The sequence below is a fragment of the Tachysurus vachellii genome, chromosome 4 (genome assembly GCF_030014155.1).
Source record: "Tachysurus vachellii isolate PV-2020 chromosome 4, HZAU_Pvac_v1, whole genome shotgun sequence".
Taxonomy (NCBI): domain Eukaryota; kingdom Metazoa; phylum Chordata; class Actinopteri; order Siluriformes; family Bagridae; genus Tachysurus; species Tachysurus vachellii.
In genome coordinates, this window is record NC_083463.1 from 7,616,861 (window position 1) to 7,630,358 (window position 13,498).

Genomic DNA, 13,498 nt, shown 5'->3' on the forward strand with positions numbered 1-13,498 from the left:
GGCACAGTCTTCTCTAAACTTTTTGTTTGAGCTTTTGGTGTCAAGAAGCATTTGATCAGCTGACCTTAGCAAATGGGCAGAACTGTAGGGGTGAAGCAGTTCAGTAAGATATGACAGGGTCTGATTATTTAAAGATTTACTGACAACTGAAACCCAAAACTGAACCCTATAATACACCAGTAGTCAGTGAAGTGAGGCCAAAATTGGTGTTATATGGTCATGTTTCCTTGCAGCAGTCAAAAGACTAATTGAATGTGAGATAGAGAAGACTGGCTAAGACCAAAATAGAGTGCATTACAGTAACCCAGTCGAGATGTAATAAAGCCATGGATTACTATCTCAAATTGTTGCCTGGACACAAAAGGTTTTATTTTTACCAGGCGCCAATTAGATACCACAGGTCTAACATAGGATTCCAAGAGACCCAGGTCATCAGCGGGAGACTTACAGTAGCCACTTGGGCCAAACAACATCACCTCTGTCTTGTTATCATTAAAATACAGATGGATCGAAGGGAAAGCAGATAAAGCAAAAAGAATAATGGCCCCAGAACCGAGCCCTGTGGAACCTCGTAGGACAAGGGAGCAGTGGAGGATTCTAGACCACCTAGACTCACAGGAAATGTTCTATTTGTGAAGTAGGACCTGAACCACTCTAAAACAGGGCTACGGACACCCACAAGTTGACCTAGACGAGATATTAAAATCCGATTGTCAACTGTATCAAAGGCAGCTGTTAGGTCCAGCAGGACAAGGATCACAAAATCACCAGGATGTAATTAAAAACTCTTAACAAGGCTGTCCATTTTAAGAACCATTTAGTTTCTTTGAGGAACCAAAAAATGTTCTTCTATGGAATCACTGTGAAAAACCCTTTTTTCCCCCAGGGAGCTTTAGTTTTAATCCAGTGAAAGTAAGCAGAATGTAAGTGTTTAAGGAAATGTAACATATTTTAAGCCTCAGGTCTGTTTTTATGAACTACAGTGTGTGTTGCATATTGTAATTTCAGGACATTACAGTGATTAAATGTTTCATAATTGCTTACACTGTATAACCCGGTTGCTGTCATCAAGCAACAGTGAAGACTAAGCAGGTGGGTGTGAAGTCATGTGCAGAAGGTTTTAAAACAACAAATAAAGAAAACAAAACACAAAGAGGCAGAACACAAAGAAACTAGACAAAGAACGGGACAAAAGTATGCTCCAATGCTTTGCCTAGACATACAGTAGAGACTTAAAAGGTTATGTAATAACGGAACAATCAAAAAAGTGGAACACAAAACATGATTAACATGATTAAGAGACAATTGTAAGATAAATCAATGGCAAGACAGTGGGTGGGGACGAAACTGGATGTAAAAAAAAATGACAAAACATGTCTTTTGACCAAAAGCAGTCAGTATTTCTGTGTGTACAAACACGTCTCTGTTTGATTGTGAAGATGAATGGGTCCGCTCAATCAGTCATGTTTACTACAGAATCTGCAAGTTGCCTCACAGCATACAAACATGCTGCTACAGGCAGGTGGTGGCTCAAGTGATTTAGGCTTTAGGTTATTGATCAGAGGACCAGGGTGCATGCCCTAATACCGCCAAGCTGCCACTGTTGGGCCCTTGAACAAGGCCCTTAACCCTCACTGCTCCAGGAACATTGTATCATAGCTGACCCTGTGCTCTGACCCCAACCTCCAAAGTTATGTGACTAATGCCTCTTTTCCACCGGAAAGAACCGGGTGCTGGTTCAGAGCTAGCACTGGTGCTGGTTCAAAATTTGGTTCCACTGGCGAACCTTCTAAGAACCGGTTTGCCTTTCCACCGGCTAGAGAGCCGTCACAGAGCCGAGTCTGACGTCACTGTATATGTCTCACGTGTCCCAGCAACTTTAGCGCAGCAGCGGCAAACAGAAATACATCAACAATGGCGGATGTTGCTTTACTGTTAATGCTCATGGCTTTGTGAACCTACATTAACACCCAAACGCGGCGAATCCAACGTGTACGTGCAGCTCCATGTAATCTGTATAAACGGAGGTTGTTGTCGAGAAAGTACATAACGTTATTTTATCATTAACACAGAAAAAAGTTAGCCTTAGCATGTAGCTACTTACTATCATGTGTGCTGATAATGTATCATATCGCGGTAAAGTAAAAGTGTATTAAACATTAGTATACTTAAGGTACATTATCAAAGAGCTAACAGTAGCCCCGCCCACAGTCCCGGACACAAGCGGTTCTTAAGTCTAGACCAGCAACGTTTTGGTGCTACTTAAGAACCACTTTTCCTGGTTCAGAGGCGGTGCTTTGGCGGCCGAAACAGAAAGAACTGGTTCTAAATTAGGCTCTGGCTCCGAACCAGCACTCAAACTGCCTCGGTGGAAAAGGGGCATAAAGGCTTCTGTTTCTACATTGGTTCTCCACACAAGTTGAAGCTGATAGCACACAATACCCAAGTGTAGTATTTTTAAATATATTCTCTCTCTTTTTTTTTTTTTTTTTTTTTTTTTACAGGTTTGTTCTTCTCTTTTGTTTCAGTTTACAGAACAGCAAGAATCTATCAGTTAGGAAACTCCTAAGTTACAATATTCTCTTTCTTTTAATGATAATTTTGAAAAGCTTTGGATAATATTTCAAGTCAATGGAAACATTCTGCAAAAGAATTTTAGTTGAGATTCCAGGCGATCAGCAGCTGCAGATGTCGTATTTGGGCTTAGACTCGAGAACAAAGTGACTATCTGACTTTTTTGCCGTTATCGTTATTATTTTGTTTTCTTTTATTTTTTTAAGCGATTGTGAAGCTATTTGTGGATTTAGGTCACACTTTGAAGAAAAAATGCTGTATTCTATTTCTGCTCTGTATTGATTTTGAAGTTGGTATATTGTACAGATAGTATATGATTATATTCACATATCCATATTTTTTCTGAAACCAAACAAATAGTTACCAATAGCAAGTTTGTTTTAGATATATTGGCTGTTCTGTTAAAACTTCTATTGTGGAAATGTTGGAAATTTGTCTTACAACACAGCTCCAATAAAAAAGTCACCAAAAAGGAACAAAAATAAAATAAAATGAAAATTCTTTCTTTCTTTCTTTCTTTCTTTCTTTCTTTCTTTCTTTCTTTCTTTCTTTCTTTCTTTGTGTGCTTGTTTGTTTATAATCAATTAAATATTTAAATATAAGAACAAGTAAACAAATTATGATTATATTATTATTATTATTATTATTATTATTATTATTATTATTATTATTGTTGTTATTGTTTTACAATAAAATATAATAATAATAATAACAATAATAATAATAATAATAACAATAATCATCATCATCATCATCATCATTAATGCATATGTATTAGGAGTCCTTCATTTTCTGAAATGTGGTGTATGTATCATGTACTATGTAGAGTCCTATCTCTTGTACTGTATGTTTTTGTGTATAGACCTGTCTTTTGCTATTATCTCATGCAGCTGCATGTGATCCTTCGCCCTGGGCAAATGTCCGACGAATATGTATATGTGTGTATATGTATGATCATTTGTCCTGGGCAAATGTCTGACGAATATGTATGTTACACTATGTACCTTGTAAAGCGTCCTTGAGCTTGGGAAAGGCGCTATATAAATTAAAAATATTATTATTATAATAATAATAATAATAATAATAATAATAATAATAATAATACTTATTATTATTATTATTATTATTATTATTAATATTATTATCATCATCATCATCATCATCATCATCATAATAATATGAAGAAAGAGTGTCAGTTGCATCTGCCAATAAGGGCAGTTTTAAATATATGGTGCACGTAAAAGTCTCTCTTTTATAATTTAACAAAACACTGATTCCAGTTTAGTGGTGCATGTCGTCAATGTTGTCATGTCCAGACCAAGAGCAGATATATAAAGTGAGCTATAAAGTGAAATCAGTACACAAACACATTTTAGCCCATAACGTTACATAACGTCCTGTACAGAACACCCAGCACTCTCGCTCTGCTTTGTGCTGACTGCAGGACTTTTACCTATTTTATTCACAAAAATTGCCTAAAATGTTTCTTGTAACACATACCTCAAAGCCCCATCAATGTCCTGAATATCTGATTACATTCCAGTCATGGAATGTGTGACAACCATCAGTCTTTTCGTCTAACAAATGACACTTCATAGCAAGTGATTAATCTGAAGGCCCTGCTATAGTGCTCTTTCTGAATGCAAATCAAAAAGGCCACGTTTTGGCATGTGTTAACATTCACCCGATTTGTGTCAGCAGGTTGTGTGGTTAAAAGTGTCTCTGCCTGAGCTCTTGGCCATAGTGAGCTTATAAACATATATATAAAACTCTGTTCCAGGTTTGTCATTGGCATGGCCACCATTATAATAAGAATAACATCCAGTCACACATACTTTAAAAGGGATTATAGTGGATTAGAGATTAGCATTGGAAACTTCACACCAAAAGTTAAGTCAGTCGGTACAGTACTGTATGTTGGAAAAGTTATCTGTATTCATTGACGGGTTTAGCACAGTCATCAATCAATGTCATGCAATTATTTGATACAGCTATCGGCTTTGTCACAAATCTCCTGCTCACGTTAAGCATGTAAACGGCCCACAGCGCTAAAACGGTCTATTTCACTTATGCTTTTATTTCGCCTTGTTCTTTGCTTATGTAGATGTGTGTTTTTGTAGTGATTCATGTCATGTTTCATGGTTAAGCTCACCTATATTCAGTTCCGCTCATGATTTAGTATTTATTTAAACCCTTGTGTGTGTTGTCCTTGTTGCAAGGTGTACGCGCTGTTTTTTTTTTTAATTTTTATTTTTTTAGCTTTCTGGATTGTGTAATGAAACCTGCGGTTTGTCTCAGATAAGCTGAATTTTGACTCGTTCAATTCATTTTATAAACCCAGCCCTTGTAGTCCTGTTTATACAACTTTTGGACTACAGCCTGTTCTGACCTGTCTTTAAGATTTGTATTAAAGAAATTACTCCGGTTTCCTCCCCCGGTCCAAAGACATGCATGGTAGGTTGATTGGCATCTCTGGAAAAATTGTCCGTAGTGTGTGATTGCGTGAGTGAATGAGAGTGTGTGTGTGCCCTGCGATGGGTTGGCACTCCGTCCAGGGTGTATCCTGCCTTGATGCCCGATGACACCTGAGATCCCCGTGACCCGAGGTAGTTCGGATAAGCGGTAGAAAATGAGTGAGTGAGAGAGAATTAAAGAAATTCCCATATGTACCTTCATCTTCTTCAGCTGCCTCTGTATCCTGCTCTGACAGGCAGGTTGTTCTGCTCTGACAGGCTAATTTACAGTAATTTTATTCATAAAAAAAATAAAAAAGTCCTCAATTTATGTAACGTCTCTGATAAAGATGAGGTTTCTTCTGATAATCATATGCCGTGTAATATTTATGTATTTAATATTAACCTCAAATGGCAATCGATTTGTGCAAATCCTGCCCTTCTGAGGTCTGAATACTGCTGTGCACAATTTGGATATTAAATCCTCACTAAGTACATGTGACTCAACTCTGAATTCAGCTCCTGGTTACTACAACAACCTTCTGCATGGTGCAGAAATGTAAGCAAGTCTGGGGCAATACTGAACATATGAGTTTGAAAATTTTCTGTTTTGTGCCATATTTAAAGCCTAACATGTAAAAGATTTATTACAACGGTGTAGTAGTACTGCTGTACTATAATAATACTACAGAAGACAACAAAATCTTCAGATTCTAATTGAATAAAAATGACCATTAAAGTGAATTCCCACAGCTGAAGTTGGGCTGTAATGATAAAACAAACAGTTCAAACAAAACCAGACATGTGACACTGGAACTGTGAACTGTCCTGTTATAATGAGTGTCATTACTGTACAGATACGTTGCTATGCAACTACAGGTTACACTGTCATGACATTGCTGTAGATTTTCACAGCAATGAAAAAAAATGACAATTCACAGATGGATGTGTGGGGTTTGAATGCATTCCAGTGGAGGACATGCTTCATGTCAAGGAGCTGGACTGAAAGGAAAGCCTTTAGTGTATTCTATTGCAACTTATTCATTCCAAGCGTGCAGAAATATCATTTTGATTCATTCAATCATCTTTATGAAGTGCTTTATTATATTTATTTAGAGGGTCAGAGTCATGGGAAATCCTGTGTCTGTCTCAGGGTGCATGAGGAAGCGAAAAACCCTGAATAAGATACACACACATGCACACACACAAACACAGAACACACAAACGCACACACACACACTTGATAACAACATGACTGCAATAAACCAGCCATCAAGAGTAAAATAAAAAAATACAATTTATTATTAATATATTTCTTTCTCTTCTTCGTCTTCTTCTTCTTCTTCTTCTTCTTCTTCTTCTTCTTCTTCTTCTTCTTCTTCTTCTTCTTCTTCTTCTTCTTCTTCTTCTTATACATTATATCTAAATAGGACCTATTTACAGATCAAGCTGTAGAGACACAGCTCAAGGACACTAAACATCCCAGCTCACAGACACCGTAAAAATACTAATAAATAGTACAACAGACAATAAAATGAAGTGCCATAAAGAAAGCAAAACAGATCAATACAGGCAGACAAGGACAATACAAAATAAACAAACAAAACAGGAAAGATATATTTATTTTAACTGTTAGGGAAAGAAATAAATCTGTTTTAAACTGTGGTTAAAGATAGAGGTCAAGGTAGAAGTGATATTATGGTTCTGGGTACACAGAGTTTTGAAGCAATGACTGGAAAAAAATTACCTAAACTAGTGAATACATAGATGGATTACATCAACTTGTTATTAACTTCATCTAAAATCTCTACAGTATGTATTTGAGGGATGAGATGAGTTTTACACATAGAACCTGCTACAGATACATTTCTGCACAACAGAAGCACTACCTTGGGTTCAAATCAAACTCATAGTGAGTGTAGGGGCATCATAGGTGCAGTCTAGATCAATGAGCTCTGAGAAACGCATGGAACTTTCCATTATTTGGAGATGACACTTAATTATGACTCAGAGTAACAGGATGAGACGCTGGGGAACTCATGCTGTAGAAAAATGAAACCAGGGCTCAGGAGTACTACGCTTGGACCAACAAGAAAGGAGTCCCATATGGCTGAAATGATTTTTTTGTTCCCCAGTCATGAGCAGTAAGACAAGAAAAGACAAAAAGAAGATGAAACAAGACAAAACAAAACAAAGCAAGCAAATGGCTCAACAACAGACAGGACAGGTATCTTTAACATTATTTTTCATGTTGTTGAAAGTATATTATGAAAAATAATTCCTCTAATAATAGTTCAACCAGGATTGTAGGTTAGCTAGTGAATTTTCTCCTTAGAAAAATATTCTTAGAAAAAGTTTTAATGATGTTTGACTCAATCTGTATACATTAGATCAAATACAGTTAAAAATTTAAGGTAAGGCCATCCTTAAAAATATTTTGGTTTGCAGTAACAGTAAAAAAAAAAAAAGGGTCGGTAGGTAGGTCTATAATTTTTTTTTCAAGTTTCAATGTAAAAAAAAGTACAATTTTGGTGACAGTGATTACGTAGGTATGAATTTAAACACATTAGCATATCGTGACATCACTGACTGGGTCTTCATCCCGTGCCTTCGGAAGAATGAAATGCCTTCAGAATGAAGAAACCTCATTTTGACACAGGCTATATAGACCATTTTGTTTATTGCAGCCGCAGCCATCATTACCAAGCGGGAACCGTTGACTCTGATAGTGAATGAGAGGATGAGACGAAGCGAACGCACAGGCCATAGTGTGACATCCGTTAACCAATAGTGTAAACATAGATGTCACGGGTTTTTATTTAAAAGAAAGAACGTAGCCTTCGTTTGTATGTAGGCCTAGGCAATTTATATATTTACAATACTTGCTAAAATATAATTAATATTATTTTATTGCTTTTGTATTAGCTGTTTGAAGAGTAAAAAAAAAAAATGGTCGGTCTTAAATTGACAGGGTCGGTCGGGTTACGGCAAACCAGAATATTTTTAAGGATGGCCTAAGTAATCATTTGACAGCTACAACAATAATCACAAGCTCTTTACATGTGTGGATATACATTTTAAGAATTTGTCCATTTTCTTCTGGGTTGAGAGGCTTTACGAAGTATATGACATCATTTTCAGTAAAGGAACACCGTGAGCATCGATGCTGTCAGGTTTTTCATGGGAAAACAATTTGATTCAGTGCATATAACATGAAAAAATGCTAGGAATATACTCTGATGACCTATAACATTAAAACGTCTAACAAGTGACGTGAATAGCATTAGCAACTGTCAAGGCGTGCATGAACAGTCAGCTCTCAAAGTTAAGTTGAAGTGTTAGAAATAGGAAAAATGGGTAATCGTAAAAATCGGAGTGACTTTAACTTGGGTCAAATTTTGATAGCTAGATGACAGGGTCAGAGTATCTCCAAAACAGCAGCTTCTGTGAGGTGTTCCCAATATGCATTGGTTAGTAGCAGTGTTGTATAAAGTATTAGAAAGCAATACTTGAGTAAAAGTACAAGTATCGTACTAGAAAAAGACTTTGGTAGAAGTGAAAGTTACCTTTTAGAATATTACTCAAGTAAAAGTCTTAAAGTATCTGATATTTACTGTACTTAAGTATCAAAAGTAATTTTCTGATATTTAATGTACTTAAGTATTTGAAGTAAAAGTAAAAATTAAAATTTCAGTGATTTTCGGTAGGCATAAGAGACACTTCATCCGGTAGGAAGAATCTTTCATTCCAATGTACAGAAACATTTCTTGCAAATACGGCCACGGGTGTATAACATTATCTTCTTCTCCCTGTTCACCACTATTGTCGGGGTGGTCGTCTACGACAGAGGTGGCTAAACCGCGGCTCCAGAGCCGCATGCGGCTCTTTGCCTGGTTTCATTCGAGATGCATGTTACGTTCATATCGAAGTTTGTGTGTCTTTTTATTGTGCGTGTTCGCTTCGCTTGAGTTAAATACGGTATTTTCGTCAAACGCACATGTGAGTGGGATGAAAATACCTCAAAGTTTCCCAGAAGGAGCAAGATCATTTTAGTAAACAATTTGTGTCAAGTTCGCTCTCAAAATGGCAGGGAAAAAAGGTGATGATCATGTGTGCCCATGTGTATGATGTGGCTCTTTGTGGTAACACAGTAAAAAATGTGGCTCTGTTGTGGCTCAGGTTCAGTTGTGCTTCCGCCTCCTTTTGGTAACATTACGCTGAAACAGAGCGTGCGGAGCTGCGTAATGCAATCTAGGAGCAGTGATTCGCCAAACCTCCCTTATTGCAGTCGCAATTTTATTTATTTTTTTTTTATTTTGTAGTAACGAGTAACGAAGATGCCTAGTGGAAATATAGCGGAGTAAAAGTATACATTTTATCTAGAGAATGTAGTGGAGTAAAAGTGAAAGTTGACATAAATTTAAATAGCGAAGTAAAGTACAGATACGTGAAATTTCTACTTAAGTACAGTAACGAAGTATTTTTACTTCGTTACATTACAACACTGGTTAGTAGCTACAAAAAGTAGTCCAAGGAAGAATAATTGGTGAACAGGATAATGTGACAGGATCATGATCACTAAAGTTTTGTTAATACGTGTGTGGGAAGCGAAGGCTCTCAGTCGGCTCAATTTCTTAAATCTGCTGCTGAGGACTGAGGCTGGTCCAAGAACCAGATGAGAGAGAAGATGCGGTAACATCATGTACAAGACTCCAACTAACTATGGTTCATAAAAAGATAAGTGAGTTAGGACTTACTTTGAATGTCCAAATATGTATTAAATGTCCCATGTGCTTGTCTCATGTCTCCCAGTTACTATATCTTTAACATCTATCCTTAATAAGCAGGTCTGAGGTGATGGTGGAGAGGAAAATCTCCCTGAGATGATATGAGGAAGAAACCTTTAGAGGAACCAGACTCAGAAGTGAACCTCATCCTCATTTGAGTGACACTGGACCAGAAATTATGTGAATAATGTCCTTTCTATAACAGTTCATAGTCAAGTGGAATTAAGCAATCAAGAGATCCTGAGGAAGGACTAATAGGTCAGTGCAATTTTCGAGTTCACCACAGATACAACACTAATTCCTTCCGGCTGAAGTCTTCACATGTTCACTGATGAAGACCTGACCTGATGAAGCTAGCCCTATCCCACAGAAAAGCTACTGTAGCACAAACTGTTGGAAACGTTCGCACTGACTCTCATAGCAAGGTGTCACATCACAGATACAGTAATAATGACCACATATTGCTCATCTGTTCAAAACAGGGCATGCAAATAACAAACTGGAAATTGTTCTGTGTCTTTCCTCAATTTTGCTTTGTTGCTCTTGTTATTTCATCACACCACTATGCCACAAGTCATCATAACAGATGGTTCTTCAGTTCTGCCACATTCACACTGAATCATATGGCAGATGCCTACAAATACAGTACCAATCCATTGCGTGGAACAAACAGTTCTCATCTCCTGCTGATTCAACACCTTCCACTTTTCAACAAAAAGTAAAGCCACCATTAAAGAATCACATTATATTGCATCATTCTATTTAATATAACATTATATTCTGTATCCTAAGGTTGGTCAATAATGATTTTTCATAGGAATAGAAAAAGACTTGAACTGAAGAGCTTGACACGAAATAATAAACCTGACAAAATAAACCAAATGTCGAGGATGAGAAGCCAAGAGTCATTTCAGCAAAATGAACATGTCTGCAGGAAAATATGCTCCTGAACACGTTAATCTCTCTCATTAGCATGCATAATGGTACTTTCAAACATGCTTCATGTTATTGTTTTAGATTGAGGGGATTGTTAGACAATTAGAGCTGCTCCCTGTGCATAAATTATCCATATTGCCTAGGATTTATTTTTTTTATTACACAAGAACTAACTTTTAAAATTATGCATTAAGTATAGATAAAGTATAGATAAAGACTTATTAATTCATATTCAAACCAATGTAAATTATACAACTAAGTATTGTAAGACCAGACTTAATTAAATCTGTATTAAAGTGCTGAGAAACAGATTTCTAAATAAATATATTAAACAAAATGCCCTTAGAGTTTGTTGTCCGTTTTGTTCTCCCTGAGCAGCTCTTGCACTCATTCACCCTTCAAACCAAAGTCAAACTAATGACAAAAAAAGTTTATTTTTAAACCCGAATAAAAGCTCTACCTGCAGAGATTAAGAAGATTTACCAGTATAAATAAATATAAAGTTTATTGTGTGCTGGGGAAAGCATGGTGCTGATGAAAGGGTGAGAAAGCACTCAGCTCAAACAAAGAAGATTAGAACCACAGCTAGAGGCAATAAGGCAAAACAAAGTAAATGTGCACAGTGGGAACATTACACATTGTAGGCCGTGCTAAGACTGGCTTAATTTCTCAAATCTGCTGCAATACCGAGTACTGAGACTGGTCCAAGAGCAACATGAGAGCGAAGACGTGGTAACATGCGGCTATTATAAAGGTCATATACATGTCTCCAACAAACTATGTATAAAGAAGTTAAAGATAAATATCCAAATATGTATTTCATGTGAGGGGGGCACGGTGGCTTAGTGGTTAGCACGTTCGCCTCACACCTCCAGGGTTGGGGGTTCGATTCCCGCCTCCGCCTTGTGTGTGTGGAGTTTGCATGTTCTCCCCGTGCCTCGGGGGTTTCCTCCGGGTACTCCGGTTTCCTCCCCCGGTCCAAAGACATGCATGGTAGGTTGATTGGCATCTCTGAAAAATTGTCCGGAGTGTGTGATTGCGTAAGTGAATGAGAGTGTGTGTGTGTGCCCTGCTGTGGGTTGGCACTCCGTCCAGGGTGTATCCTGCCTTGATGCCCGATGACGCCTGAGATAGGCACAGGCTCCCCGTGACCCGAGGTAGTTCGGATAAGCGGTAGAAAATGAATGAAGGAATGTATTTCATGTCCCTGGTGCTTTTTGCCAGAGTGAAATATTTATTTTAATTCAATTCAATTTTCAATGTATTTGTAAAGAGCATTTAACAGTTGACATTGTCTCAAAGCAGCGTTACGTAAGTATAGAAAAATAAGAAAAATAAAAATGTTAAAGTTTCAAATGAAATTATTTATCCCTAATGAGCAAGTCTGTAGTGAGGAAGAATTATAAGGCAGAAACCTTGAGAGGTGACACTGGACAGGAAATAATATCAATGTAAATAATGTCATTTCTACAACAGTTTGTAGTTGACTGGAATTAAGCAACCGAGGAACTAATAGGTCAGCACAATTTCTGAGTTCAGCACAGACACAACACTAATTCCTTCCTGTTGGTGTCTTGAAGATCCGAGCACGAAGCTGACTGACGCGACAGTGGTTCAGAGACGGTGTGACAGTCTCCAAAGGGCCCCATGTACATCAATCCCATGAGTCAATGGCTGTCCATGCAGTTCAATCCCCAGCAGAGTTCATCAACAAGTGACGAGGCTCTGACCTGGGGTTGGGTGTCAGGATTGATAAAGTAGTTCCGGAAGAAGAAGCATAATTTCATTGCGGTTTCTGTTGCCCACTGCTGTTTAAAATCATACTTTTTAAATGCTTCCCATATTGATATATCTTGTATGTAGCAATGGGTTAAAAATTGTCACAGCTAAACCCCAGAAGTTGGTTTGTCTTCTATTAGACTGGTGTTCTTTCTCTCTCTCTCTCTCTCTCTCTCTCTCTCTCTCTCTCTCTCTCTCTCTCTCTCTGCTTTAGTGTTCCTTCGATAATAGCATAAGTACAGGTGATGCCTTCAGGCACAATATACTGATTAAAAAGCTGGCTTTGTTTCAGGAGTAAAAATACAAAAATTCTTTGTACCAGGCATCAGAACAAAGAACACTCACTCAGTAAGCTTGGGGCCTTCTTAGATAATAACTTTTATTTTCTGTATGCCATCTTGCCCGAATAAAGGAGAATATACAAAAACAGACTAAAAGTTCGATGGAGCTTCACTTCAATGATGTGAATGAGGGACGTTTGCAGGTAGTCACGATCCACAGTGATCTTAATCAGGATAGAGTGATTCTAGAATAAAAATGAAATAAATTTTCAAAATACGATTGCACCTAAATTCCAATGTTTTAATTTTATAATTGGGGGGCACGGTGGCTTAGTGGTTAGCACGTTCGCCTCACACCTCCAGGGTTGGGGTTTCGATTCCCACCTCCGCCTTGTGTGTGTGGAGTTTGTGGAGTATGTTCTCCCCGTGCCTCGGGGGTTTCCTCCGGGTACTCCGGTTTCCTCCCCCGGTACAAAGACATGCATGGTAGGTTGATTGGCATCTCTGGAAAAATTGTCCGTAGTGTGTGATTGTGCGAGTGAATGAGCGTGTGTGTGTGTGCCCTGCGATGGGTTGGCACTCCGTCCAGGGTGTATCCTGCCTTGGTGCCCAATGACGCCTGAGATTGACACAGGCTCCCCGTGACCCGGGGTAGTTCGGATAAGCGGTAGAAAATGAATGAATGAAT